We start from the raw sequence: 8324 nt of genomic DNA, 5'->3' as shown, positions 1-8324 counted from the left end.
TCGGTGCTTTGTAAGTCTTCAATATTAGAGTACACTTGCATACACTTGGCATCCCAAACTTGTAGCATTTCATGTCTTGAAGCCAAGTCATTATCATGCGCCATCGATTTATCACAAATTGATTCATGCCCTTCTTCAACTGCTGATATAAAATTAGATTGTTGGCAATTTGAAGTTTCAACCTTTACCTCATTCTTGTGAATCCACTCACTAATGTCTACCATGCTACATTTCTTGTCACCACTATCCCTCTTGGATTTGTGCCCATGTGATGTCACAATATTGTTGTCCGGACTCAAAGAACCAAAATTATGCTCATACCTTTCCAAGGTGTCTTTATTGCTCTTTCTTTTATCTTTTTGAAGGAAGATGGTTCCTCCATGAGTGTTGGCCTATGAGGTGTGACCTGATGCAAGTAACATAAATTTCTAGCTGCTAAAGTTGATCTATCTTTCATTACAAACCAAACATTATCAAGTTGTAAGATCTTATTATTAGGGAATCTCTTAGTCTCTATAGTCAATTGTCTGATACAAAATGCCTCATATGATCTTAGCAATTGTTCTTTCATTGTAGATAATGCATGTTTAATGAAAACAAAATCAATAATGTCTCCTTCTACACAAATGGGTATAATAGTAGTGGTTGGTCCACCAAGTGCGTGTCCATTATCATCATAGTTTTGAACCTTGAAAGAACTCTCTAAAAGAGGAAACTCATGATCCTCATGATGCAAACTAGATAAACATTCTGAACTTTCTAAATTATACCCCTTCCCTTGTTCACACACAACATGTTCTTCTTGTTTGTTTACCTCAAGAAGGTCTTCCTTTGCATGCTCCACTTGTATACATTCTTCTCTTGGAAGAAATAATGATCTAATGTATGATTCCCTTTGTTTCCTTGCATTATCTAGCCGATTGCATAGTTCCTTGCCTCTTGTAGATGTTGTCTTGCTTGGGCAGCAAGCATCTTTGCCTTCTTAGCTCTTTGTAACCACCCATCACACATATCTTGTGTCCTTTTAACATCTTCCATGTTATGATGTACAAGGTTAGAACCTTTGTGGCTTGAATCCACAATATATACTTCATGTTTGACTCCTAAATCTAGAGTGCCATGTTTCGGTTTTTCTTCATGTGTAGGAATTTTGTCATCATAGGAATGAACTATCACACTAGAAGATGCATTGTGATCACCTAAAGAATCCATACCATTATTATCCATACTAATCTCACGCCATACATCAAGGGGAGCCATGCTTATCTCTCCTATAAAGTCTTCTTATGGATCTTCATGCAAAAATGATGAAGCCTCATGTGAGTCATTCCCCAATGCTATCCTTTTATCTTCAAGAACCAGATTTGCATGCTTATCAAATTCTTCATGTAGATTTCTGCATACTTCATTTGAATAATATTTCCTCTTACAGTGGTGATTTGAACTTATAGATACCAACTCATCATCATCATCTTCGGATATACCCATAAATTGTGTGAAGGAAAGGAAGTAACATATCTTCTTAGGAAGGGGGCAATACTTATGATAGTTGTTCATAATTGCATCATTTGTTGCCATGGCATGAGGTCTCTTAATTGACCTTGTAGATGGAGATGAACTCAAACCAAACTGAGGTGAAAAGAACTGATCTTTACCCAACAGGTTGGCAAGATCATGGCTCTGATACTACTGAAAGATCCCCAATCCAATTTTCACCCAATCTAATCCAAATTAAGAGGTTTTGTGCAATGCTTATTTGATGCTAAGTCTTTGGTCGGTGTATGTTTGGATGGGGTTTGACTGGTTTTTGTTTTTGTTTGGTTTGGTTTTGAAGTTTAAGCAAGATTCTTGAATATTGTGTAAAAGAGATTGTTGATTTAAAATAATAAAATGCATAACACATAAGGAAGATAAACAAGAACTTTCTTTTTTGCTTAAAAGAGCAATGAACATACCATTAACATGTGCTCATAGGTCTAATGTAAAAGTCCAGCCAATAAAAATATAGAAATCAGCTCCAAATAATGGTAAAACCCTAAATAGACTCTAGGGTTTGAAATCCTTCATCCCAAAATGTAGTGGCTAACTAAAATAGAGTTGGATTTAGATAGTAATGACCTCTAGAAGGTCTACCCTGCAACCAATTGTAGAAAATCTACCCTCAAACTGATAGATCTGCTCATAAATCCTCAAAGAAGGTTGTCATATGTACATTGAAGTTGTATTCTGATGGAAATCGATACCCTAAGATATGGGTTTTCGTCCAAATCTCCCAAATCTTCCAGAAGTTGGCGTTCCTAGAAGCCCAAAGCTATTGAAACCCTCATGCAAACTTTTGATTTGAAATTGGAGAGGTAAGAATAAATCCAAGTAATAAACAAAATGTCTTTTTATTTATTTTGGGGCTACTATTTGGCCTTAAAATCATAAAATATCTTTGAGGGTCTAATTTCTCATTGTGAACTTGGCCCCCTTTTAAAAAACAACTCAAGTTACTAGGATGGGGGACACTTTTTACTATTCATCTTATGTTTCTATGTTACTATTCACATAAGACAACTTTAATATTTCAATTTTAACCATGGATTCAACCCCAGAACTCCAATCTAAAAGGCCCAAAAAGCTCCCTGTTGAGTTTCACAACCCTTGATTGGGTCCCCAAACCACACTGTTGACCTACGAGACCCTAATAGTAAGCCAACCTTCGCTCAAGTCTAAGATGCCTAAGGCACATTATAGTCACCTAAAATCACCACAGTCTTGTGTGTTGGGATTTAGTTTATTTGTATATGCTTCTTTGTTTTAATATAATTTTGACCTTCTTCTAGTTTCTTCTATGCCTTGAGTTTGGTCTAGTTTAAATTAAGAATGCTCTCTGAAATCTATAGACTCTCTAGGAAGTGACTTCAGGTTTGCATTGCATACATGCTTCTAATATTTCATCACTATCAATGCTATCAATTTCGCTCTTGAGCTCCAATTCTCCTTCAATATTCAAATTTTCCTCCTCTTGTTCATCCAAAAGGCTAGAGTTAGTATAGAGATTCTTAACATACTCTCTAGCCTAGTCTTGCGCGATTTCCTCAATATAGCTTGTATCCTCCAGGTTAGCTAAAGGGATTCTAATTATTATGGTGTCATCAACAAATTATGAGATATCCTCTTTTTGGCAGTCTACAATACCATTTGATTTTACAAACAATCTCAGGCCTAGTAGAGCCTGGAATGTGTTAAAAGGTTCCACCACCTCAAAGTCAACACATTGTTTGATTCCTTTGATATTAACCTCTACATTCTTCCATGTGCCTAAAGTTTTCATTCCAAAGCCATTAGCTAAACAAACATTCATGGGTGTTTTAACTAGTTTCAATCTGCCTAATTTTTCCCATGTTGCAGAGGGTATGATATTGAGGTCCACTCCAAGATAAATCATTACATACTTAACCTTATGATCATTTAATTGGACATGTATAAGTAAGGGACCACCCTTCTAATTCTAGTCCTCTGAAAGTTTATTCACATATGGCTACTTTAACTTGACTACCAAATCTTTCTCTCTAGCCATGGCAGCCTGATCCTTTAATATCCTAACATCTTGTTTAGTAAAACATGCCACGTCTTCCTATATCTATTGCTAAATGGATTGCTTTGCCTATTCTATTACCTTATCATGATGCTTCTTATCCAATTGGAACAATGTCAATTTATTGGCTTCCTTAGCTTCTTCTAGGCTATAATAGTCATTGAATCCTTCTTTGTTAAATTTTAGGATCAGACTGATAAATATAGATAGCAAAATTAGAGAATCAAATCCTTGAACACAAAGAACACCAAAATACCCTAAAAAACACCTCCCTCTTGGAGATGAAAAACCTAGCAACTAAATCCAGATCTTTATTAGACAAATCAGTATGAGACTTTACAACTATACTTCAACACTTGAAGTATTCAGAACAGCAGGGTAAGCATAGTAGAATAACACAATAAGAACTTATCTGGAACACAACTTGCAAATCAAGGAGAATATTCTGTGTCTTTCAAGTTTGTTGACCCTAGAATGAAGTCGTTGTCATTAGGGATGACTTTGTTGTTCTTGACAGTATCTTCACTGTCCTTAAGTATATCTTCGTTGACTGTGGAATGATGTCCGCTGACCTTAGGAGAAGGTTGTTGCTGATAGGAATATAATTCGTTGATCACTGTGTAAATGCATTATTAAGATGGACCCAAGCATGTAACAAGCAAAGCAATCAAATGTGATTATTGGGCTAGACCCAAATGTGTAACGTGAGGTAGCATGGAAGGAAATTAAATATAATTATTGAGCTAGACCCAAATGTAACGTGAGGAATGTATTATGACAATGTAATATAATTTAGATAAACATGCAAGCCGACTTAGTGGTAATTGGGGCCAAATGGTTGACATAAAACTATCAACAAATCGAGTCATTCTACAATCATATACCACGGATATAATTTCCTCTTCTATATCAGCCAACTCTCCTTGTGTGAAATTACTTAAGGATATTGATAGGCGAAGTTGAAGGCTCTCCTTGTGCGAACTTGAAGGCTCTCCCTATGTGATTCTGCTCCAGCCTATCTCAGACATCTGTTGTTGATCTCCTTTAGTCATATGTTGTTGATTAGAGTTGCATCCATCATTGCTCCGCTAACTTGTTGTTTGGAAAGCAATCTGAGATAAGTTCGCCATATTGTAATTGCCTACATTTGAGACAATACATATTATATTTAAGGTTGGGTTTTTCACCTCCAAGAGGGAGTTTTTCCCAGGGTATTGGTGTTTTTTGTCATGTGCTTTATTGTTGTTATTGTTTATTCATAGTTTAATTATAATCTAATTGCTTAAATTAACATCTGATTGCTTAAAATTAACATGGTATCAGAGCTTTAGGTTCATTCAAAATAATCAAATTATTAGTTGTCCTTCACTTTCAGTTTGATGGTTTAGTTTTGCAAGATGGTTACAGGTCTGAAAGTAGAGGATAGACTTGAAGGTGCCCTCAATTTTACATCATGGAAGGTTTGTGTCCTCCTTGCTCTTGAAGAATTAGAGCTATTACAGTTTGTGGAAGACATGGATCTGACTGAACCTTCGGATCCGGAAGAGCTAAAGCAATTCAAGAAGAATGCTCTCAAAGCAAAGAAGTTCCTTATTGATTCTATGAAGGATCATCTTGTTCCAGTCATCTCCAAATTGAAGACAAATCGAGAGATGTTTAAATATCTAGAAGGGATAAATGAGATCAACAACATGAACTGGACACTTACATTGAGGCAGCAACTTCTTCAAGTCAAAATGTGCAAAGGAGATTCAGTCATGTCCTTCTTCATGAAGATTTCAGAATTGAAGGACCAACTCAGCGCCATTGGAAGCGAAGTTGTGGACAAGGATATTGTCATGATTGTTTGAATGGTCTTCCTGACTCTTGGGATCCTTTCATTCAAAGCATAAGTGGAAGAGTTGAATTCCCTTCCTTCGATCACCTTCGATCAGATTGCATTCAAGAGGAGTCACGCCTTGCTACCAGAGAAATGCATAAAGGCTCTCCTGGAGGAGATCAACATGTGCTTGCATCTCAACATGTTCGAAGAAAGGGAGACCATTGGAAGAAGAACAACTTCAAAAGAGATCTAGAGATTTCAGACCTCCTACTTTCGATTCAAGGAAGAAGCCAAAGGGATCTTTCACGTGTCTGTTGCTTCATATGCGACAAGTTTGGACATTATGCCAAAGAATGTCAGAATCCGCCCATGCAAAAGGGGGCCAACCTAAATGAAGTTGCAAAATCAGAGGATAATGAAGACTATCTCTTCATTTATGCCTTGTCTAGCAATGTGCCAATCGATAGTAACACTTGGTTGATAGACAGTGGTGCATCTAAACACATCACGGGATATCGGGAGCATCTCTCAGACTTGATGGAGAAAGAGTCCAATCTTCATGTGGTAATTGGTGATGATGCTCAGTATTCGGTAAGAGGTTTTGGTAGCACTTCTTTAAATTTAGAATCTGGCATGTCCTTACATCTTAGTGATATTGTATTTGTCCCTGGAATTAAGAGGAATTTAATTTCTATTTCTGCCCTAGAAGATAAAGGTTATCAAATAGCATTTTTTGAGGGTAAAGTACTTGCATGGCCTAAGAAATATAGTATTAAATATTCTCATGTTATTGGAAATAGATATGATAGTTTGTATAAGCTTTCAGCTAACCCCATTTGAGCACTCATTCATGAAGCCCTTGAATCTTGCGAACTATGGCATAGAAGGCTCGGTCATCTTCACTATCAGGCACTTCCTTCACTTGAAAAGATGGTTAAAGGTATACCTAAACTTAATCAATCTCATGATGATGCTTGCAAAGATTGTGCATTAGGTAAGAACACTAAAAGTCCATTTCATAAAAGTGAAAGTAGAGCTAAGGAAAAATTAGCACTTGTTCATTCTAATCTATGTGGACCCGTGTTTGTTCCTTCACCTAGCAGATTTCTATACTATGTTACATTTATTGATGATTTCTCTAGAAAGACTTGGATTTACTTTCTAAAATTTAAAGAATCTAATGAAGTGTTAAGTAGGTTCAAAGAATTTAAAGCTCTAGCTGAAAATATGTATGGTGAAAGGATTAAAGTGTTAAGATCTGACAATGGAGGTTAATACACCTCAAGTGGCTTCAATGACTTTTGTGTAGAAATAGGAATTAAGAGGGAGTTCTACGTTCCCTACAATCCTCAGCAAAATGGTGTAGTTGAACAAAAGAATAGAGCCATTGTTGAAGTTGCCAAAGCTATGATTCACGATCAAGACCTGCAAACCTCCTTATGGGCTGAAGTATCCAAGACTGCAGTGTACATTCAGAATAGATGCCCTCATCGTGTCCTAAAGAACACAACTCCCGAGGAAGCTTTCACTGGAGTCAAACCAGATATCAGCCACCTAAAGATCTTTAGAAGTCCTGTATATGTTCATGTGCCAAAGGAAAAGAGTATTAAGTTAGAGTCTTTAGGTATTTAATGGTGAAATGCTAATTCTCGTTCTATATGTGGATGATTTATTTCTAACTGGTGAAGATAATCTCATCATTAGGTGTAAGAAAAAATTAACTACTGAATTTGAAATGAAGGATCTAGGTATAATGCATTACTTTCTAGGGTTAGAAGTGTGGCAAAGACCTAATGAAATTATTCTAAGTCAAGGTAAATATGCTATTGATATTTTGAAAAGATTTGGTATGATGGATTGTAAACCTATGTCTACTGTTATGGAAACTAACTTGAAGAAGTTGAGTATTTTTGCAACTAACTCTGATTTTGCAGATCCTTCAGAGTACAGGCAGTTGATTGGATCCTTGATGTATCTAGTCAACACTAGACCAAATATTTGCTATGCAATGAGTGCACTTAGCCAATTCATGAATCAGCCAAAGAATGTTCACTTGGTGGCAGCCAAGCACATCCTGAGATACTTGCGTGGAACAGTTGGCTATGGACTGACGTATCCAATCAACACAGTAATCAATTTGGAAGGCTACTCTGATTTTGATTGGGCTGGAAGTGTTACTGACAGGAAAAGCACTTCAGGAATCTATTTCAGCTTGGGTTCCGCTATGATCTCTTGGGCCAGTAGGAAACAGTCCTCAGTTGCATTAAGTACTGCAGAAGCTGAATACATTGCTTCAAGTGTGGCAACTAGAGAAGCAGTTTGGCTTCGCAAGCTAATTGTTGGGTTGTTTGGACAACCTTGGGAATTCACTGTTATTTATTGTGATAATCAGAGTTGTATTAAAATGTCTAATGATCGTGTGTTGCATGACAGGTCAAAACATGTGGAAACTCACTATCACTATGTTCTTGATATGGCACAAAGAGGTGCCATCCAGCTGAAATATATCAGCACTGATGAATAGGTTTCATATGTTTTCACCAAGCCTCTAGCTCGAGTGAAGTTTGAGTACTTCAGAGAGAAGCTTGGAATTGTGGAGAACACAACATTGATTGAGAGGGAGTCTCAGTATCAGTGATGCCATTTAGTTTGCATCCTCCACCCTCTGCGAGTAATGCAAGGTGGAGTCACCCTCTGCGGGCAATGCAAGGTGACATTGTATCCTTCCCTAGGAGAAGGTTGAGGTGTAAGACCTCTTCCACCCTGTTGGGTCTCAAATCAGTAGATTGGATAGGTTCTAAGGAAATGTCAACTCCTATGATCAAACCCTCCAATTGACTTGGCCAACTTATAGAGCGAACCTATTTGGTTACTAACTCTCTCACTTTAGGCTCTGCGGGACCTAGGAGGGTATTCCTA

This window comes from Cryptomeria japonica, unplaced genomic scaffold (assembly GCF_030272615.1).
Source record: "Cryptomeria japonica unplaced genomic scaffold, Sugi_1.0 HiC_scaffold_623, whole genome shotgun sequence".
Classification (NCBI taxonomy): Eukaryota; Viridiplantae; Streptophyta; class Pinopsida; order Cupressales; family Cupressaceae; genus Cryptomeria; species Cryptomeria japonica.
Note: the sequence above shows the minus strand (reverse complement) of the source record.